The following is a 23,523-nucleotide window of genomic DNA, read 5'->3' as shown; positions in this document are numbered from 1 at the left end:
AGAAACTGGGCGAGAGTGCAGAATCAGGATAGGAGAACACAAATCCAACATCCGAAATGGGAAATTGTCGGCTCCACTGGTTCAGCATTGGCTTGACATGAACCATTCTGTACATGACCTCAAGTGGTCCATCCTTGAGAGAATCATTACCCCCCCTGGAAAAGATCCCACTCAGATCCGTAAGAAAAGAGAGGTATTCTGGATTTATTTCCTGAATGCAGTAAACAAAGGGCTCAATGAGCACTGTCCCTGGGAGAATGCCATTATTTAAAAAGTTCTTTAGTAGAAGCTTTCCTGTTTGTCCCCCCTTGCCATCCCTGAGCTCTCACATATGCGTGATGTATTCCCTATTTCTGTTGGTCCATGTTCATTTTTCGGACCTTTCTCCCGGTTTTCACCCTTTTATATTACCGTATTTGGGTCTCTGCATCTTAGTCCCTTAATTGTCTGTCTATTTTGTGGGGTCTCCCGTTTTTCGTCCCTGTCCTTTTGATTCAGTTTTATCATTTTCCTATCTCTAGATACGTCCATTTCGGCCGTTACAAGATGGCCGCCGCATTTGCCTCCCCTCCCTCCGCATTTGCCTCCCCTCTAGTCCTCCTTCCATGTCCATCCTTTGCTGTTTCTTCTTGATTAGCACACCCTACCCCTAGCGACCTATTGGCCAGTTTACCCCCCTATCCTTTCTTATAAGGAGGTGCTATACCTTGCTTGTCCCCGCCTATCTTGGAAGACATTCCTCTCATCGTGCTCCCGCCAGGACGTATGCCGGCAGCCGTGCCTGATTATCGCTGTACTGAAGTAGCTCGGGTAAGTCCTGTCCACCCAGCGTTTTCGCACTCCTATCCTCCCGCCGCCGGCGGCAATCCCTCTTTTAAAAAACCCCCTCGCCCGTATTGAAATAGTTCCCCTCTTTCAATACCTGTTTCGTTACAGGTATTATAATTTTATTTTTCTGCCTCGTTTTAGGCTTGACTGCCCGGCCCGCCGATATCTCCTTCTCCCGACGTGGTCCCTCGTATGGAGGATGTCATCGAGCGGCTAGCCGCTGCCTGGCCCTAAAGGAATACCTCCCTCATTGGATGACCATACTCGATTATATTCGGGTAGGTGATCCCCTCCTCCCCCACATGTTGGCTCAGCTCATTGGTTGTATAGCTACCAGCGAGGGGGTTTATAACGATTATTTAACCATTGCCATCTTGACATATATATATTCTGTAAACTTTCAGGTTTTCCCACATTCATAGACGCTGATTATTTCTGTGAAGAAACCCCGCCACTGCTGGCCGGCTTTTGATCATCTTATCACCAGACCTTGGCTACCACTTTTAGCCTGAGATCCACTGACCGCTAGGTATTGGCCTTTTCTCCTTGAGGAGTACACTGATGGTTTCCTATACTCTGAGGAGGCCATTTTAACCCTCACGATCACCGAGGGTTGTAAGGAGAGCACTATTCTTTTTGGCACTCTCTCTATTGTTCTTCCTAATTTGATAGATTCTAAGTGTTATGAGACCACGCTCTATGGCTCACGTTTCTTTCTTTCTGCTGTCCCAGCATGCATTTATTCATCATTTATCTAGAGAATAACTCTCTATTTTCATTTTATCTTTTCCTCACTATTATGATATGTTGAGTCATATGTACTAAATGTCTATTATATATTCTCACCCTGTTTCATTGTTTGGAGATTAGATCTCCATGTTTGCACCTTATTCTGATGTTCCCATATTTATATCTATATCGCTTATATGTTTATATTATTGCTTCAACCATTTGTGGCTAACCAGTTCATGACTTATGATTGACTCTATCTAGACCTAAATTATTTTGATAAAATTAATTCTCCATAAACCTCTGTCCAGAGTTTAACATTGTATTTTGTACTTCAATGTAATTGCTAATGTTTTTCTGCAACTGGAGCCCCAGATGTATATAAAACTCGCACTGGTTACCCCTGTTATAACTTTCCCCTTATTGTTTTATATTTTTGTCTGTTTATAGGTGTGCTTGTCCCACCATCCCTGCCCTCCTTAGCCCTGATGAAGGTGCAGCCCCTGTTGGGGCTTGTTCACCGAAACGCGCGTCGGCACTCTGTCACCTCATTTTTTGTCATTGTAAACGTACCTATTGGTGCTTTTTAGCTGCATGGGCTGCAGAAAGTCCATTCCCTCCAATTTGATATGTTAAAATGACTATCGCTATTTTGTACATGTTTTTAATCTACATGCATTTATGTTGTTTGTTGTTTGTTGATATTGTTGGATGTGAGAGAATCTGAGTGTAAGATTGTCTGAAGGAGTGGTTCGTGGGACCTTTAATGATTTGTTATTTGGAAATTGTATTATCCCAATTATCCTCTTTACCTCCTTGTTGAATTTACTTTGTTAACTTTCTTTAACCCTCTCTATAAACTCCCTCCAAAAAAATGAATTCTATATGCACACAACGAATTACGATGAAATAAAAAGATTCTTTTCTAAAAATATCCTAACCTGTTTAGACTCTGTCTGTTTGTTCTTCTTGTGCCCTGGTTTTGCCCGTTGGTTGAAGCTCTTAAAGTATCCGGACCCCCCGTAGGGCCGTACTCACTATTTATTTGTGGCAGGTACTCTGTTTTCCTTGGTACTTGTCTATTCCCCTGGTATACCTGCCCGTATTAGTTTTCAGGGGTCCCCCTTCTTAGTGGATTTCTAGTCACAGCCCTCGTGCTGTGGGGGCTTTTTGGTCCTCTTCATCGGAATATTGTGCTGTAACTGATCACGTTGTTTCTGTGTTATCTGTCTAATCGCTCTATTATCCAAATCTTTGTATTTTTTGTCCTTATTTTCTAACCTGCACCCTGTTGGACCATACCTGAGCCGTGGTCTATTCACTTTTTAGTTGTGATATCTCTTGTATTCTCACCATGGAAAGCATTAAAACATTTGGGTTCTCCGATGAGGACTTTGCCAAAATGATTGGTTTAGCTGTGGGTAGTGATCAACAATTTACCCTCAATAAAGGCCTCGATGGGGAATGGACAAAACTCCTCAACATGAAGAAAAAAAGTAAACGCACTGAATTCCATGCCAAATTTATGCTGGAATACCTCAAAGCTGGAACAATCCCTATTGGATTAAGGGTCAGGAACATACCTGGCCTCTTTATAGAGATTAGACAATTTTTAGAAAGATGGGCACTAATATCCAACAGATGCTCCAGAGACTGGATGATGCTGATTGTTGAAACCGCTAGAGAGGTCTTAGCCATCCTAAACAAAGAGATAGAGGAGCTGGAAGAAAAATTGAAAAAAGATAATCCAGTTGAAAAGGGAAAGAAAATATTGGAAGAAATTTGTCTAGAACTTGACTCCTTCACCGAATATCTCCTGAAGAGAAAGACAGACAAACTCAAGAAAGACATTCGCGCATTCTCCCAAGAACGCGCCTATCCCTATCTAACCTCTAACTTTTACAACTCCACAGAAGACCCCTCGTCAGGCAACAACACCCCGAGATGGGGTAACAGGCGGGTCACCACCTTCTCGGACACCACTGACTCTGAAGGTGAGAGTTCCAGCAACTATGACCCCAATTACCAACATAGACCAGATTCCTTTGAAAGACCTAACATGCCTAATCGTTTTTTAGGGAACCGCAGGGGGAGTTTCCGCCCAAGAATGCGGAACCCACAGCAAAGGAACTACCGTCAGGATCAACCTCAGCCACAAATGTACATCCAGACACGCCAACAACAATATTGGAAAACGTGAAAAACATCCCCGTTTTCAATCTGTCTAACACCTGTATTGGCCCCGATGCTCTGACCCTATTATCAAGAGGCCTTTCGTTTGTCCCCACCAATAATTTCAGCAAATTTGAACTCCTAAAAGACCTCAATCTGTTCTTTCGGAAAATCAGGCTAAAGAAATATTTCTTAAATAGACCACCTGTGGACACGGAGGAAAACCTTTCTGGCCTGAAGCCCCCATCCAACTTCACTCCCTCGTTGGAAGTAGTTGGCCCTGAAGTGGGCATCTTTGAAAAAGCTGTTACCAAAAAAATCGGTAAAATAATCAAATATGTGCCCCAACCGTCTAGCAACCTCTCTAATGAGGAAACCAACACCCTGCTAGCACTTAAATCGAACCAAAAGCTCACCATCAAACCCTGCGATAAGGGTGGGGGTATAGTGATCTTTGATACGCCCACCTATATCGACAAGATGAACACCCTTTTGGCTGATGATAGGCACTATAGACAAATCAAAAGAAACCCGGAGGCCCCCCTAAAAAAACGCATTCTCATTCTGGTAAAGGAAGGCATTGATAGGGGACACATATGCCCTAAAGAAGCTGAGTTTTTAACTCCCAGCTATACCCGCATCCCTATCATCTATGGAGTCCCCAAAACTCATAAGAACACCTTGGACCCTCCTTTGAGACCGATAGTTTCTACTATCGGCTCAGCAACAGAACCTCTCTCCAAATACGTCGACCGCTTTCTCCAACCGTTGGTCAACAAACTGGAGTCTTTTGTTAAAGATACTGGCCATTTCATCTCCAGAATTGAGGGAACCCCATTTTTTGCGGAGAGAGAACTGTTGGTAACCTGTGACCTTGAGTCATTATATACCAATATTCCGCAAGAGGGAGCCCTCTCGGTGATTCAAGAGGTCCTGGCCGCTGAACCCGACATCATCAATGCACCCTTTATCATCGAATGTCTCAAAATAGTTCTCTATGAGAACTATTTTGAATTCAACCAACGCTACTTCCAACAGATCCAGGGAGTTAGCATGGGGGCTTCCTGTGCTCCTAGCATCGCCTGTCTCTACATGGGACATTTTGAACATACTAATATCTATAATGAATTGGCCCCATTTTACGAAAACGTTCGCTCTTGGGTCCGATTCATAGATGATATTTTCTTTGTGTGGGAGGGCGATCAAACCTCTTTGGATACGTTTCTTCTTTGGATTAACGCGGCTGATACCAACTTGAAGTTCACGGCCCACTCTAACAATCTCCAATTGGAGTTTCTTGATGTTTGGATTAAACACAGGGAAAATCAAATCTATGTGTCCCTATTCACTAAGCCTACTGCCAGGAACACACTCTTGCAGTATGGCAGCTACCACCCCCGCTGCCAAAGGGACAGCATCCCATTCAGCCAGTTTCTTCGAATTCGAAGAAACTGCTCCAACATCAATGATTTCCTGGACCAGGCCAGTGTACTTAGGAGTAAGCTGATCCATCGGGGTTACCCCCCCAAACTCATTAAGGACTCCCTCAAAAGGGCCAGATATTACAATCGAGAGTCGATGTTTCTCCCAAAAGAAAAATCTTTGGCTGACAAATTGGTCTGTGTGACCAAACATTCAAACATCAATCACAAACTGAGGCAAACGATAAACTCGTGTTGGTTTCTTCTTAACATGGGCAATGAAGATTCTATTCTCCCCAAGCCCATTTTTGCATTTAAAAGGGACAGGAACATCAAAAACTATCTGGTCAAAGGTAAACTTCAGGGAGCTCCTTCCCCTCAACAAACTGGCATCACCAATCTTGGTCCCATTCTAGGCAATCACCACTGTGGCAACTGCCACGCTTGCCCTAATGCCATCACAGGAGACTCTATTGATACCCCAGAACGCAAAATCCAACTATCTAACATGACCAATTGTCGCACTTCCAACATTATATATTTGATCATGTGCCCATGTCCATTGGTATATGTTGGAGAAACTGGGCGAGAGTGCAGAATCAGGATAGGAGAACACAAATCCAACATCCGAAATGGGAAATTGTCGGCTCCACTGGTTCAGCATTGGCTTGACATGAACCATTCTGTACATGACCTCAAGTGGTCCATCCTTGAGAGAATCATTACCCCCCCTGGAAAAGATCCCACTCAGATCCGTAAGAAAAGAGAGGTATTCTGGATTTATTTCCTGAATGCAGTAAACAAAGGGCTCAATGAGCACTGTCCCTGGGAGAATGCCATTATTTAAAAAGTTCTTTAGTAGAAGCTTTCCTGTTTGTCCCCCCTTGCCATCCCTGAGCTCTCACATATGCGTGATGTATTCCCTATTTCTGTTGGTCCATGTTCATTTTTCGGACCTTTCTCCCGGTTTTCACCCTTTTATATTACCGTATTTGGGTCTCTGCATCTTAGTCCCTTAATTGTCTGTCTATTTTGTGGGGTCTCCCGTTTTTCGTCCCTGTCCTTTTGATTCAGTTTTATCATTTTCCTATCTCTAGATACGTCCATTTCGGCCGTTACAAGATGGCCGCCGCATTTGCCTCCCCTCCCTCCGCATTTGCCTCCCCTCTAGTCCTCCTTCCATGTCCATCCTTTGCTGTTTCTTCTTGATTAGCACACCCTACCCCTAGCGACCTATTGGCCAGTTTACCCCCCTATCCTTTCTTATAAGGAGGTGCTATACCTTGCTTGTCCCCGCCTATCTTGGAAGACATTCCTCTCATCGTGCTCCCGCCAGGACGTATGCCGGCAGCCGTGCCTGATTATCGCTGTACTGAAGTAGCTCGGGTAAGTCCTGTCCACCCAGCGTTTTCGCACTCCTATCCTCCCGCCGCCGGCGGCAATCCCTCTTTTAAAAAACCCCCTCGCCCGTATTGAAATAGTTCCCCTCTTTCAATACCTGTTTCGTTACAGGTATTATAATTTTATTTTTCTGCCTCGTTTTAGGCTTGACTGCCCGGCCCGCCGATATCTCCTTCTCCCGACGTGGTCCCTCGTATGGAGGATGTCATCGAGCGGCTAGCCGCTGCCTGGCCCTAAAGGAATACCTCCCTCATTGGATGACCATACTCGATTATATTCGGGTAGGTGATCCCCTCCTCCCCCACATGTTGGCTCAGCTCATTGGTTGTATAGCTACCAGCGAGGGGGTTTATAACGATTATTTAACCATTGCCATCTTGACATATATATATTCTGTAAACTTTCAGGTTTTCCCACATTCATAGACGCTGATTATTTCTGTGAAGAAACCCCGCCACTGCTGGCCGGCTTTTGATCATCTTATCACCAGACCTTGGCTACCACTTTTAGCCTGAGATCCACTGACCGCTAGGTATTGGCCTTTTCTCCTTGAGGAGTACACTGATGGTTTCCTATACTCTGAGGAGGCCATTTTAACCCTCACGATCACCGAGGGTTGTAAGGAGAGCACTATTCTTTTTGGCACTCTCTCTATTGTTCTTCCTAATTTGATAGATTCTAAGTGTTATGAGACCACGCTCTATGGCTCACGTTTCTTTCTTTCTGCTGTCCCAGCATGCATTTATTCATCATTTATCTAGAGAATAACTCTCTATTTTCATTTTATCTTTTCCTCACTATTATGATATGTTGAGTCATATGTACTAAATGTCTATTATATATTCTCACCCTGTTTCATTGTTTGGAGATTAGATCTCCATGTTTGCACCTTATTCTGATGTTCCCATATTTATATCTATATCGCTTATATGTTTATATTATTGCTTCAACCATTTGTGGCTAACCAGTTCATGACTTATGATTGACTCTATCTAGACCTAAATTATTTTGATAAGATTAATTCTCCATAAACCTCTGTCCAGAGTTTAACATTGTATTTTGTACTTCAATGTAATTGCTAATGTTTTTCTGCAACTGGAGCCCCAGATGTATATAAAACTCGCACTGGTTACCCCTGTTATAACTTTCCCCTTATTGTTTTATATTTTTGTCTGTTTATAGGTGTGCTTGTCCCACCATCCCTGCCCTCCTTCGCCCTGATGAAGGTGCAGCCCCTGTTGGGGCTTGTTCACCGAAACGCGCGTCGGCACTCTGTCACCTCATTTTTTGTTATTGTAAACGTACCTATTGGTGCTTTTTAGCTGCATGGGCTGCAGAAAGTCCATTCCCTCCAATTTGATATGTTAAAATGACTATCGCTATTTTGTACATGTTTTTAATCTACATGCATTTATGTTGTTTGTTGTTTGTTGATATTGTTGGATGTGAGAGAATCTGAGTGTAAGATTGTCTGAAGGAGTGGTTCGTGGGACCTTTAATGATTTGTTATTTGGAAATTGTATTATCCCAATTATCCTCTTTACCTCCTTGTTGAATTTACTTTGTTAACTTTCTTTAACCCTCTCTATAAACTCCCTCCAAAAAAATGAATTCTATATGCACACAACGAATTACGATGAAATAAAAAGATTCTTTTCTAAAAATATCCTAACCTGTTTAGACTCTGTCTGTTTGTTCTTCTTGTGCCCTGGTTTTGCCCGTTGGTTGAAGCTCTTAAAGTATCCGGACCCCCCGTAGGGCCGTACTCACTATTTATTTGTGGCAGGTACTCTGTTTTCCTTGGTATAGCCCCAATGAGCACCAGGAGGCTTTCTTACACGATACATTAAACTTACTTCTGGAGTCTCCTGATGAAGACTTGGTAATCGTGGGTGACTTTAACTTGGTCCTTGGAGTGGGACACAGGGTTTGATCTCTGACACAACACTTCAAAGATTGAGGGAGGCTGGCCTTACGGACGCCTGGCACCATTGCTTCCTGTCTGCGCGGGAGTACACCTTCTTCTCCGCGGCTCATCAAACGTACGCCCATATCGATCTTTTTTGGATCTCACCCAGGGTCACAGCATCCACCGAAGACATCTCTATTGGGGTGGCGGCATACTTGGATCATTCCCCCATCGTCTCATCGCTGACCCTCCGGGGCTGCTCCCCGAGGCGGAATTCGTGGCGCTTAAATCGTACTTTGCTCACATACGTTGCTAATATTATCGAGTTACAGGGCGCTATCAAAACCTACCTGGAATTGAACGACGTGGGCTCGGTTGAGGTTGACACGCTCTGGTACGCCCTGAAGGCTGTCCTCTGAGGGTGTTGTATCGCAATTGCGGCGAGACTCAATAAGGACCGTGAAGCTAAAAGGGGGGAATTGGAGCCTCAAATCTGGGAGCTGGAGAGGGTTCATCGCCGTACGGGGGCGGTCCAAACACGGAGACAACTCACGAAGCGAGGAAGCAACTGAGGGCGCTAGATCTCGATCGCGCTGAATACGCTTTGCCGCACCAAGCAGCACTACTACGAGGGTGGGAACAAGGCTGGGAGACTCCTGGAACACGCTCGTCGGGTGGAGACAGTGGCATGTTGGGTCACGGAACTTACAAATGCCCGGGATGAGACCCTGCGGGCGGATGGGGAAATTGCGTCCGAATTTGAGGCCTTCTAAAAGGCGCTATATTCAGCTGAAAACCTGGATCCTATTGCGACCGAGGAGTACACGCAAGCGGCACCAGTGACACCGCCGCTGGACTCCATCACGACCAACTTGGAGGCAAACATCCACCCTGAGGAAGTTTTATGGGCTATTCAAGGACTGTCGGTTGGCAAGGCTCCAGGAGAAGATGGCTTACTGCTCGATTTTTATAACGTTTTTGCATCGATGTCCATGGCAGAGGTAGTGGTCATTCCCAAACCTGGGAAGGACCCTCGAGAGTGCGCCTCATACCGCCCCATATCCCTGCTTAAAGTGGACCTAAAGATTTTTACCAGTATCTTGGCGTCCCGACTTGCCCCGCATATGCAAGGTCTGGTGGACCCGGATCAGTCGGGATTTATCCCAGACCGCAATTGTGGAGATGGGACTCGACGACTATCCCACCTATTGGATAAGACGTAGTGCACCCAGACCCCAGCGATACTCCTATAGGTGGATGCCAAAAAGGCATTTGACAGGGTTCACTAGCCCTATTTGCAACAGGTCCTATGCCGAATCGGACTCGGGGAGCGATTTCGGAAATAGGTGAACTGTGTTTACCAAGGGCCGCTACCCGCATTCGGGTCAATGGATGGTCTCCCGGTCCTTCCAGCTTGGGCGCGGCACGAGACAGGGGTGTCCACTCTCCCCTCTCCTCTTTGCGCTTTATATGGAACCGTTTGACGAAAGTGTCCGCCAACTCCCTACGGTCACCAGGATCTGGATGGGAGATAGGGAGCAAAAGATTTCGTTGTACGCGGATGACGTGCTCCTTGTCTTGTCCCATCCGTTGCTCTCTCTTCCCCCCTTGCTGGCGGAGGTTGCAGCCTTTAGTGAGGTGTCAGGATTCAAAATTAACTTGAAGAAAACTCAGGCGCTGAGTCTCATGATCCCAGCTGCGGACCGACTCCAACTGTCACAGCACTTCCCATTCTCTTGGGCTGTCAGCGATATCACGTGCCTTGGGCTCCGGGTTTTCTCGACTACCGCAAAGATGGCCCAGGTGAACTACTCGGAGATGCTGGCCAAGGTCCGCCAAGAACTGAACAACTGGAAGAAACATGTCCTTTCATGGTTGGGCAAGATAGCTGCCATTAAAATGACGATTTTGCCATGTCTGCTTTACATAATGCATACACTCCCCTTATGTCCGCTGCCCATGATACTGGCCCAAATGCAGCAACAAATTAAGGGCTTCATTTGGGGGGGTAGGAAACCGCACATGGCTCGACACCTCACTTACTTGCGACAGGAGTATGGAGACCTTGGGGTCCCCCATCTTAGCCGCTACTATGAGGCGGCGCAACTGCGCTGGATGGTGGAATGGTACCAACTAGAGCCAGAAAAGCACTGGCGCTTCATGGACAGGGGAGTGGCTGGGATTCACATCTGGAAGGTTCCCTGGTTCCCCAGGTGACATCGCCCACAGGGCGTGTACCTCTCCCCGGTCCTGCGCGCTACCATGAAGGTATGGGACAAGGTTCAGGAGAAATGTCAGCTGTCTACAGCTATGTCACCCCTGACCCCTTTCATTGGGAACCCAGACTCCCCCCCTGGTTCTCATAGGGAAAGCCTACCCGAAATGGCAAGAAGCAAACTTTAAACGTTTTTGATGTGCGGGGAATTATGGACCTCCCCCAATTGGTGACTTATTATGGGATCCCCAAGGAGGCGTACTGGCAGTACTTAGCGCTGCTCCATTAGGTCACGCAGCCCCAGGTCCGTATACATGCAGGTCGGCTCCTTACAAAATTTGAGATCTGGTTCATTACTCGCACCTGTAACAAATGCCTCCTGTCAGACATTTATAGCTTTCTCAACAAGGCTAAGAATCAAACTAAGCACCCAGCACAGCGTAGGTGGGAATCGGAGCTCAGTCAGGAATTTTCCCCCGAAAGAATGGGAGGACACTATCCACAGGGCCCGGGCATCATCGTGCAGCACCTCAGGGATGGAGATGCTCCTAAACATTGGGCACTATTGGTATTATACCCCTGCACGTGTTGCCAAGTGGAGGCCCCGCAGCAGCGATCTTTGTTGGCGCAAGTGAAGTCAAGTGGGCACACTGTCCCACATTCCATGGCATTGCCCCAAGATACAGACATTCTGGGATTCCATATTGCCCTTAGTTGACCACATATACCAGACAGAACTTCACATATTCCCCAGCTACATCCTGTTGGGACTTCCTAATCCCCTCACATATCCTCTCCGCTCCTGTAGGGGTAGGACGATCACCCTAGCGCTGGGAGCAGCTAAGCCGGTCCTCCTGGCAAAATGGGGCACAGATGCTATCCCAAAAAAACTAGACTGGCTGGACAGATTGTGGGAGGTGGTCAGGATGGAAAGGATCACTGCGGGGATCAATCGCACGTTGCCTAAGTTTGATAAGACCTTGGGGTCCACTGTGGCATACCTATCCTCCAAGTTCATCGAGCTTACTTGCCCCCAGTACCTAAGGGTCCTACGATTCCCCAAGACTCCCCCTGCGGCCCCACCCCCCCTTCAAAGGAAACTCAGCCGTAGATCCCTACCATGTCATACCTTGAGCAGTGGGTGGATTCCTGTCTCTACTCTCTCCTATTGATTTCATTCTCACCTCTGCTTTACTCTACTCTTCTTTGACTCTCTCCTTTGTTTTTCTCTTTTGTTATTGCTTGTGGTCGCATTAATAAAACTTGAAATTGACTGCAAGGTTCCCAGCCGGCAAGTGGTTGTAGGTGAGTGCAATGTTATCCTTCACAGCATATCCAATAAAACGATTTAAAGCATAACTCAGGGGTGGGTGGAGCTTGCGGAGTTGCACTACGCAGAATTCTGCAGAGTTGCCTAAAAACTATGTGGAATTCCAAAGAGTACTGCACCGCCCTAGGGATATACGCTACAGCCCACTGTGCTGCCTGACCGTGCTGCGATACTACTGTATTTTTTTTTATACTGGGCTAATTCTTGATTGAGTACATAAATATGGCCTCCGATTCACTTGATTATCCTTTAAATCTGTGTAAGAGTATGCTAGGACTGGAGTTGCGCAGCGATTATTCCGCCAGATTAAATCAAATGCGGCAATGAAAGTGTTCTGAGGCAAAGGCAGGTCGAGAGTAAGACAAAGAGCACTGGTGACAGCCCACTTCTTGATCTTCTTGGATTGGCTGTGTACGTGACGTGAGCAGTGATTGGTGAAGAAGGATTTGTGAGGGACAGGGGAGACAGAATGGGCTGTCTGCCCCCCTTTTGATGTAGAAATGGGAAGCGGGTCTTGCGACTGGGTTATGGGTTAGGAAATGCGGCTGCCCTCGGCCCACGCAGGGGGCCACCTCATAGGGCGGCCACCCCTTAGTTGCATTTGGGCACTCCCCTACCCCCCCCCCCACTCTCTTCTGCGGGACTCCAGGAGGAGTCTCCTTACAGGGCGCGCCAGACACGTCATGTCCGGCGCGCCGGGGGATGGGGAGGTGTATTTAGGCCTTCCTCCTCCATTTTTGTTCCTCTTTGCTGCCCGTCACACCGTCTCCCACCCTACCGCGTACCCGGCATGGGGCAGGCAGGGGAATTTCAGAGGACGTTGTAATGTTTTCTTTGTCGTTGCAGGCGGAGTTACAGGGCGATCCGGAAGCAGTTTGTGTACAGAAGGATACCTCTGCAAGAGCACAATAGGGGTGCCAGAGCCAAATCCCTGGAGCCTCATGGGAGGGTCCTGGAACAATGACGTTGGCGCCCTGTTAGTCCGTTAGGGCGGTTGTGGGCCTGAACAACCGGGGGCTTGCTTGCTACGCTCCGCCCTGAAAGGGGCGTGAGTAATAAGGGACCAATGTGTCACGTGATCCAGTAAGGGGATCACCCCTATAAGGGTAGCGCTGATTGGGTTCTCCACAGTGCTTGGCTCATGAGGTGGGCAGGGCAGCAGAGGTTAGTACGGCTGCCTGCCCTTGGATCGCCCGTAAGATAACCCACAGTATGTTGCATACTTTTGTATGGAATAAACCTGCAGCAATATTTCTCCAAACAAAAAAGTTGTGTTGTGTATTTATTCATGCATGCTTATTCTGCTGTGGTGTGGGTGGGGTCTTGTGCCAATAATGGAACTAAGGAATGGATACACCAAACCCTGCGGAATCCTTCACCAGTTGGAATCGGTCACATAGATGCGCTACCACTGTGAAAGAGTGAGGCACGGGGCTAGAACAAAGATGGGCTAGTTAAAAGGTGAGTGGTGATCACATGGTTAAGCCATAAAAGTTGTGTGCAATGGAGCCAAGAAAGAGGCAAGACCGCAGGGAAGGTGCATGCTTGCGTTGCAGGTCCCTGTCCCAGGAGACGTGCCTTTGATCTGCCTAAAACGTAAAGAGTAAGAGTTGTAATTAGGCAATCATAAACGTGCAACATAGCCAAGGCCTTCACTAACTACTGGTGGAAATTATTGAAGTATTTCTGTGTATTTTACAATGAAGGTAGAATTAACATGCACTTACTACGATATACATTGTGGGAAATAGCAATTTCCTCTGCTTCAGCGCTAATCAGTTTACATCAGTCACTGGCTAGTTGTCTCCGCATGGTTACTGCCTTTAAGCCCCATGCCTCACAGAACACAGAGTTTAAAATAAGTGGCATGTTAAACATGACACAATGACTCAGGCGTTACAACAAACAAATGATGGACGGAATGCTGACAATGCAAACATTCTCCCCCAGTCAAGAGATCTGGGTTAAATCCATCGTTCTTTTGCCCACTACGCCACCCCAGTTCAGACATGGCCATATGAAAATCAGTCTTGACCCTGTGCCTCATGGGAACAGTCCAGCCCGAACTGCCAAGCCATGTCTTCCCTGGACCGGAATCAAGCATCCTAGGACCGGTTTCTGGCTATCAGCCGTCATCAGCCAGAATAGCTTGACTCCAGTGGCGTAGTGAGCACGGGACCCACGTCTGGGCATACACATCCCACTTAGTGCGAAAAGCGTTACAACAAACAAATGATGGACGGAATGCTGACAATGCAAACATTCTCCCCCAGTCAAGAGATCTGGGTTAAATCCATCGTTCTTTTGCCCACTACGCCACCCCAGTTCAGACATGGCCATATGCAAATCAGTCTTGACCCTGTGCCTCATGGGAACAGTCCAGCCCGAACTGCCAAGCCATGTCTTCCCTGGACCGGAATCAAGCATCCTAGGACCGGTTTCTGGCTATCAGCCGTCATCAGCCAGGATAGCTTGACTCCAGTGGCGTAGTGAGCACGGGACCCACGTCTGGGCATACCCATCCCACTTAGGGCGAAAAGCGTTACAACAAACAAATGATGGACGGAATGCTGACAATGCAAACATTCTCCCCCAGTCAAGAGATCTGGGTTAAATCCATCGTTCTTTTGCCCACTACGCCACCCCAGTTCAGACATGGCCATATGCAAATCAGTCTTGACCCTGTGCCTCATGGGAACAGTCCAGCCCGAACTGCCAAGCCATGTCTTCCCTGGACCGGAATCAAGCATCCTAGGACCGGTTTCTGGCTATCAGCCGTCATCAGCCAGGATAGCTTGACTCCAGTGGCGTAGTGAGCACGGGATCCACGTCTGGGCATACCCATCCCACTTAGGGCGAAAAGCGTTACAACAAACAAATGATGGACAGAATGCTGACAATGCAAACATTCTCCCCCAGTCAAGAGATCTGGGTTAAATCCATCGTTCTTTTGCCCACTACACCACCCCAGTTTAGACATGGCCATATGCAAATCAGTCTTGACCCTGTGCCTCATGGGAACAGTCCAGCCCGAACTGCCAAGCCATGTCTTCCCTGGACCGGAATCAAGCATCCTAGGACCGGTTTCTGGCTATCAGCCGTCATCAGCCAGGATAGCTTGACTCCAGTGGCGTAGTGAGCACGGGACCCACGTCTGGGCATACCCATCCCACTTAGGGCGAAAAGCGTTACAACAAACAAATGATGGACGGAATGCTGACAATGCAAACATTCTACCCCAGTCAGGAGATCTGGGTTAAATCCATCGTTCTTTTGCCCACTACGCCACCCCAGTTCAGACATGGCCATATGCAAATCAGTCTTGACCCTGTGCCTCATGGGAACAGTCCAGCCCGAACTGCCAAGCCATGTCTTCCCTGGACCAGAATCAAGCATCCTAGGACCGGTTTCTGGCTATCAGCCGTCATCAGCCAGGATAGCTTGACTCCAGTGGCGTAGTGAGCACGGGACCCACGTCTGGGCATACCCATCCCACTTAGGGCGAAAAGCGTTACAACAAACAAATGATGGACGGAATGCTGACAATGCAAACATTCTCCCAGACGTGGGACCCGTGCTCACTACGCCACTGGAGTCAAGCTATCCTGGCTGATGACGGCTGATAGCCAGAAACCGGTCCTAGGATGCTTGATTCCGGTCCAGGGAAGACATGGCTTGGCAGTTCGTGCTGGACTGTTCCCATGAGGCACAGGGTCAAGACTGATTTGCATATGGCCATGTCTAAACTGGGGTGGTGTAGTGGGCAAAAGAACGATGGATTTAACCCAGATCTCTTGACTGGGGGAGAATGTCTGCATTGTCAGCATTCCGTCCATCATTTGTTTGTTGTAACGCTTTTCGCCCTAATTGGGATGGGTATTCCCAGACGTGGGACCCGTGCTCACTACGCCACTGGAGTCAAGCTATCCTGGCTGATGACGGCTGATAGCCAGAAACCGGTCCTAGGATGCTTGATTCCGGTCCAGGGAAAACATGGCTTGGCAGTTCGGGCTGGACTGTTCCCATGAGGCACAGGGTCAAGACTGATTTGCATATGGCCATGTCTAAACTGGGGTGGTGTAGTGGGCAAAAGAACGATGGATTTAACCCAGATCTCTTGACTGGGGGAGAATGTCTGCATTGTCAGCATTCCGTCCATCATTTGTTTGTTGTAACGCTTTTCGCCCTAATTGGGATGGGTATTCCCAGACGTGGGACCCGTGCTCACTACGCCACTGGAGTCAAGCTATCCTGGCTGATGACGGCTGATAGCCAGAAACCGGTCCTAGGATTCTTGATTCCGGTCCAGGGAAGACATGGCTTGGCTTTCGGGCTGGACTGTTCCCATGAGGCACAGGGTCAAGACTGATTTGCATATGGCCATGTCTAAACTGGGGTGGTGTAGTGGGCAAAAGAATGATGGATTTAACCCAGATCTCTTGACTGGGGGAGAATGTCTGCATTGTCAGCATTCCGTCCATCATTTGTTTGTTGTAACGCTTTTCGCCCTAATTGGGATTGGTATTCCCAGACGTGGGACCCGTGCTCACTACGCCACTGGAGTCAAGCTATCCTGGCTGATGACGGCTGATAGCCAGAAACCGGTCCTAGGTTGCTTGATTCTGGTCCAGGGAAGACACGGCTTGGCAGTTCGGGCTGGACTGTTCCCATGAGGCACAGGGTCAAGACTGATTTGCATATGGCCATGTCTAAACTGGGGTGGTGTAGTGGGCAAAAGAACGATGGATTTAACCTAGATCTCTTGACTGGGGGAGAATGTCTGCATTGTCAGCATTCCGTCCATCATTTTTTTGTTGTAACGCTTTTCGCCCTAATTGGGATGGGTATTCCCAGACGTGGGACCCGTGCTCACTACGCCACTGGAGTCAAGCTATCCTGGCTGATGACGGCTGATAGCCAGAAACCGGTCCTAGGATGCTTGATTACGGTCCAGGGAAGACATGGCTTGGCAGTTCGGGCTGGACTGTTCCCATGAGGCACAGGGTCAAGACTGATTTGCATATGGCCATGTCTAAACTGGGGTGGTGTAGTGGGCAAAAGAACGATGGATTTAACCCAGATCTCTTGACTGGGGGAGAATGTCTGCATTGTCAGCATTCCGTCCATCATTTGTTTGTTGTAACGCTTTTCGCCCTAATTGGGATGGGTATTCCCAGACGTGGGACCCGTGCTCACTACGCCACTGGAGTCAAGCTATCCTGGCTGATGACGGCTGATAGCCAGAAACCGGTTCTAGGATGCTTGATTCCGGTCCAGGGAAGACATGGCTTGGCAGTTCGGGCTGGACTGTTCCCATGAGGCACAGGGTCAAGACTGATTTGCATATGGCCATGTCTAAACTGGGGTGGTGTAGTGGGCAAAAGAACGATGGATTTAACCCAGATCTCTTGACTGGGGGAGAATGTCTGCATTGTCAGCATTCCGTCCATCATTTGTTTGTTGTAACGCTTTTCGCCCTAATTGGGATGGGTATTCCCAGACGTGGGACCCATGCTCACTACGCCACTGGAGTCAAGCTATCCTGGCTGATGACGGCTGATAGCCAGAAACCGGTCCTAGGATGCTTGATTCCGGTCCAGGGAAGACATGGCTTGGCAGTTCGGGCTGGACTGTTCCCATGAGGCACAGGGTCAAGACTGATTTGCATATGGCCATGTCTAAACTGGGGTGGTGTAGTGGGCAAAAGAACGATGGATTTAACCCAGATCTCTTGACTGGGGGAGAATGTCTGCATTGTCAGCATTCCGTCCATCATTTGTTTGTTGTAACACAATGACTCAGGCAGCATCCCTCATAGCTGTGGAGGAGTGATGGGTGGCGGCTCCCTGTGCATCTCCTGCGTGCTTGTTTACTAGAGGGAGTTAAGGGTTAGAGGTGGGGAAAAGGACAGCATGAAAATAAATGGGCAAAGTACATGACAAATGACAGGAAAGAAACTGAGATTGAGACAAAAATAGATACAACAGTGAAAATATTTAAAGTATAAAGACAGAGCAAGCCGTAGTGACACAAAGCGTCGGAGCGGAACACCGTGGCACTCGGAGGCAGAGGGTTTAATAACCATGAAAAGCGCACGGTGATACAGAGACACAAGCTGAAACTGACTGGGGAGACGGGGAAGTCAGAGAGAGAGAGAGAAAGACTATGGACAAATCAAGAGATGATGGATGCAGAGAGACAGGTAACTCTAAGAACGGTGGACTGGAAAGAGGCAGGGCAACACAGAGAAATGGAAAGGCTCGGGGTGATTGTCGGACAATGTTACATTCAAAGAGAGGCACGCTAAAATTAAAAGAAAGGCGGAGATGGACAGTGTGATGCTGTAAGGAAGACACCTAGAAGTATGATATCTGGGGATGGGCCGACTGCCGGCACCGGTAAACTCTGCTACGTGGGAGGCTGTTTTATTCCCAAACTCTGCGTTCTAAGCGGAACAGGAAGTAAAAAAACTTTGCAAGCTCCGCCAGCAGGGCGGAGTTCATTGTCCAGCCCTACCCTAAATCTAAGCATTTAGAGGCACCGCTGAACCTTGCTCCTGAGATACGACAGCCCAAGAAGAAGATGGACCGAAGAGCCATACTGCAGAGAAGAGGACAATGACAACGGCTTTAGTGCCAACCCTACCGGCCTGTCTTCTGCTTCAGAGACCCTGCGAGCTCAAAGTGGTGAGTTCTGCAGCCAGAAGCCTCCAAGAACCCCGTAGATGTGCCCTGCCTTTGAGAAAGACTCCAGAGGACACAGATTTTCCAACAAAGAAATTCCAACTTCAAGGACTCCGGATCCAGGCGGATCTGCGTTCCCTGCACACTCTGCACCAGACACCCATGGCCTGAGTTCAAGTGACTCACCTATCCTGTGAAGTCTCCCCAGTGATCCTGACCTTGTCTGCAATGGTCGCTGACTTCTTCAGGAACCACCCTCCATGTCTGCAGTCTCTGTTCGAAGGGTCCCCCTGACCGCGACAGGAACCAGCTGAGAAAACTCGACACCAAAAGGCACCCCTGCATCCTCTGCCACCCGACTTTGGGAAGCCCAGCCGACAGTGCCCAGGTGTCCCCCAGCTATCCAACTTACCTGCCCAGCCATTGATCGCCTTCGTCCAGCCTCTTGGTCCAAGCATGCAGCCTCTTTCCAAAACCGACGACATCCATTAAAAAGTATTGGGCGCCGATGAAGATTTGCCCCAGCCCCCGGCCATCCCTGTGCCGCTGGTGGTGTAACTTTGGTGTTGATTTGTGGCCCACCTTGTGGTCACCTCAACCCCCGGAGCATTTTCTCTAAGACTATGGGTACCTACCTGCAATCTGTGCCTCCTCGAGGTACCCCCGGCTCTATTGGATAACATTGGCCCCGGTGACCTCTAGTCCTGGCCCCCACACTGCCGCTGGTGGTACAGTACCTACCTGGTCTTGAACCTTGGCCTGTGTTGTCCTAAACCCCAAGCCTATAGAAGTAAGTTGAGTACTTACCTGCAAACTATTTAATATTGTTTTTCTCAAAAGGATTGCATTGTAAGTCTATCTATTGCATGAAACTGTCTAACTTTATCATTGTCGTCTATCATCTTCTTGTGTTTTCTTTGTTCACCCTAAGTTGGCAGGGTATGCCCAGACATGGCTCCCTTGCTCACTTTGCCACTGGATTCAAGCTAGTCTGGCTGATGAGTGGTGTTACCCCAAAACCGGTCCCAGGAAGCTTATTTCCGGTCCAGGGAAGACCTGGTTTGGCAGTTCGGTCTAGACTGGTCCCTTGAGGCACAGGGTCAAGACTGATTTGCATATAGCTGCATCTGAACTGGGGTAGTGAAGTGAGCTAAAAAACAATGATGGATTCATCCCAGATCTGTGACTGGGGGTGAATTTCTGAAAAGTTTCAGCGCTCCAGCCATCATCTTCTTGTGTTTGCTTTGCGGAAAAGAAAGACACTTTATGAAAGTCTGGAAAGCAAAGGAAAACCCAAATGCATCACAGTGAGAAGAGAAACTGGTCGCCAAAAGGTTCCAGAAGCATTCTCGCCGTGCCCACAAGGCCAAACATCAACATCATTTACAACAGGTAGAAACCAGACAATGTCGATCGCAGTGAAGTTCTTCCTAAAAAAGCTCTTCAACTTAATTATCAAGTGCCTGTGAAGAAGATAGATATGCGAAGATGATATCGACTGAGGAACGACAGGCACATGTAGGTTTGGCTGCCTGCAAGGAAGAGCAAAAGACAAATGCAAACCACCAAACAAAACAACTGAATTCATTTGGACACTGCCCTAAGATTACAATAAAAATCTACGTTTGCCCCCATAACCTTTATCATAGACAGTGATGCGCCTATTAACATCATGCCAGTTGAGAAGTTCAATAGCCTGTCTCCTGTGCCACTCCTCAACCCATCAAAAACAAAGCTATATAAGTGGGCAGCTTCTAAATCATTGCAGAGTCCAGGGTCATTCACAGCGACAATGTGACGTAAAGCAGCATCAATGCATGAATGCAAGTTGCAATCCACGTTCTTGAAGGAACTTCATCCAGCTCATGCTACTCAGTTTTGCTATAGCTGCTGACATGGGACAGATATTGCTCAATTGCAACCGCCACACTCAATCTGAAATTGTGGGTCAGTTCCCATTGCTGTTTAAGGGCCTGGGAAGGCTCAAGACAATGAGCTGAAAGAGAACTGTGGGTACATCACAACTTTTCTGGCTCATGTTGGTTTGTCCAGATACAAAAGGTTACAGTTTGGGGTTTCATCAGCTGCAGAAATATTTCAGGATGGTATACGTCGAATAATTCAACCTGTCACACATGCTTTTAATTACAGTAGTAACATACTGGTATTTGGGGCAATGCAAAAGGAGGATGACAAAACTCTTACACAAGTGTGACAGTTACTTGCTGATCCAGGTATCACTCTGAATGCAGCAAAGTGTGAGTTTCCCAAAAGTCCAAACTCTGATGGGGCTCCGACTCCTAAGCCATATAAAGTGCAAGCACTGTCAGCTACCCCCCTTCCATAAGATGTTAGCATTCTGCAATACTTCTTAGGCATGGCCAGTTATTGTTCAAGCTACATTTGTGACTTTGCTACTGTAAGTGACCCATTAAGAGACTTAACAAAATGAAATGTTCCTTTCCAGTGGTCTACTGACTGTCATAAAGTATACAAGTAGAGTTATGCATGAGACACTCAGAGAACAAAAAATAATAAGATGGATCATCCTTTGCTTGTGCCTTTTTTTTAATTATATACTTCTTAAAAAAGCATGCACACACAGCCAACACGTTTTCGACCAATCGGGGGCTTTCTCGGGGCTGAAAACATGCAAAAAACACATGTAAATTCTTTGCTATTTGACCTGCTGTTGGTACATGAGGTGTGTTACATATTTACAGGGAAAGATCCAACAGAAAACATTGTGAGAAACAAAGGTCACAAGAGACAAATTACCTCTAAGATCTGACGACTCTAAAATCAAAATAATAAATAAAAGGTAGTAATAAAAAGTTTGCCCGTAATGTAAAATCTCAGAGGGTCTAAACAGATTAAGCCATCTCCCAGCGGTGGTATCAGAAAAGTGTAAGGCGATACAAAGAAACCCCTGACCTCAAGTGAAGGATATTAGAGAAGAGAAGTACCTTTTAATGGAGCTTAATGGAGCTCAATGTAGACTGCGTGGTCAGTGCTACTGAATGATCCAATTTGAGAGCTCAGGGTCCAATGAGCAACCATAACATCAAGATTGAATAACTGTGACGGTATTTCCTGCGCCGTCGAATGACAACTGTCACAAGAGCAACTTGAAATAGTATACGAGTCTTTATGCATCAGTCGTTCATATTTGGCTGCAAAGTAAAACAAATACAAATAAATATGTATAAAAAACATCATCCAGTGTCAGTATGCAGAATGAAATATTGTGCAACAGTACACGCCATAAATAAGCAGTACTGGGGTGACATAACTTAGTCCAAGGTACAGTGTCCAAAGATGGTAGGATGTGTTAAAGATATGGCGACTGTTTGTCCTTTTTGTGATGTTGGCTCTTTTTAAACTCATTAATGATACCGGTCTTTACCATTTCAGTAAGATTTTGGTAATACGGTTGCTTCTGTTTGCATGCTGATGGTGGATTTCTTATGATCTCATCACGAAGTTTGTGCAATCATAAATGAGGAGACCCCGCCTAACAGTCCAGATCAAGCACACCCATCTCATACCACTTGATCTGGCCGACTAGTGCGAGCGTATCAACGACTTATTGAGTAAATGTAATGTGACTGTTCGGACTTTATATTTAATAAAGGAGGAGATGTAATGTCATGAGACTGTGCTCTAGGATCCTTGCGGTTTTGGGCGGAATCAAGAGAGGAAGAACAAAACTTTCTGGGAGGTGTTAAGGTGTGGTTATTAACAGCCATGACGTAATGTGGGTGCAGTGTGTGATCGTATGCTGAGTAATAAAGGCGTCTTTTACAGAGCTCAGTGTGTGGCTTATTCATTTACATGCTCCCAGGGTGGGGGGGACGCTAAAACCACTACATTGACAACTGATTTCTGTCTCTCCCACAGTAGTGCTTCTTCAGGAGTTAAACACAGCAGCGTCAAACATCATCCCCCCTTAGGAGCTTATATCTGTTCCATCAGTCATAAGGTTACATCCTTCCAAAGAAAACTCCCTACTCTCCTTCAGTTTTAATGTACCTCTTAATAAGCAGCTTTTATTTTCCCCTTGGAGATCCCCACTTTTCCCTCTCACAGTAGCTATCCATTCATTATTCAACACCCGTCCTGCAACTTTCATCCCCTCTTGAGCAGGTCTCCGTGCCTATCATAAAAATGGTCCTTGCTTTAAAAAGCATCTCCTGGGACGTGGCGAAGATGGTGTGCTGATAAAACATCTTTCCCCGTCTCTCCGTCCCCACCGCCGGCCTGAGCTATAAAAACGCTATAACCTCCCAGAAGACAGTCCGCAAGGGTGCTGGGGTTCACTTGGAGTTAAGCATCTCATGAATGGCCGTTGTGATCGACACGCTGACCTCCTGCCTTGCTCGGAGTCAGTCGACTGAAAGTGTCCCAGAAACTGCAAGATGGCGGCCACGCCTCAGCCCTGGTCTCGGAGCTGAGACCTCACCACAACTGTCCATGGGGCCCAGACTTGGCTGCACCACCGGACATTAGAACACACCCTCCCTACAAGTGAGGAGAACCCGGCTATGTGAGGCGCGGTGGAGCCCGGCCCTGCACAGCCGTCTGGCCCAGTCCCAGTGACCTAGAACTCAGGCCCAGAGAGGAGGATTACAGGAGCAGGGAGTGTACTGGGGGCCTCTACAGGTAAGCAGAGACCCAGGCAGGGCCTGGGGGTGTGCAGTGACCTGCTCTCTGGCCAACCCTAGGGCCTAGACGGCAGTGGTCCCGGCCCTTTTATCTCCTGGCTATTTCAGTGATAATCTCTGCTCAACCCTGGGGCCTGCAACATGTCAACTCCTGCCTATGATTTTCCAGTA

Source organism: Triturus cristatus, chromosome 3_2 (assembly GCF_964204655.1).
Source record: "Triturus cristatus chromosome 3_2, aTriCri1.1, whole genome shotgun sequence".
Lineage (NCBI taxonomy): Eukaryota > Metazoa > Chordata > Amphibia > Caudata > Salamandridae > Triturus > Triturus cristatus.
Note: the sequence above shows the minus strand (reverse complement) of the source record.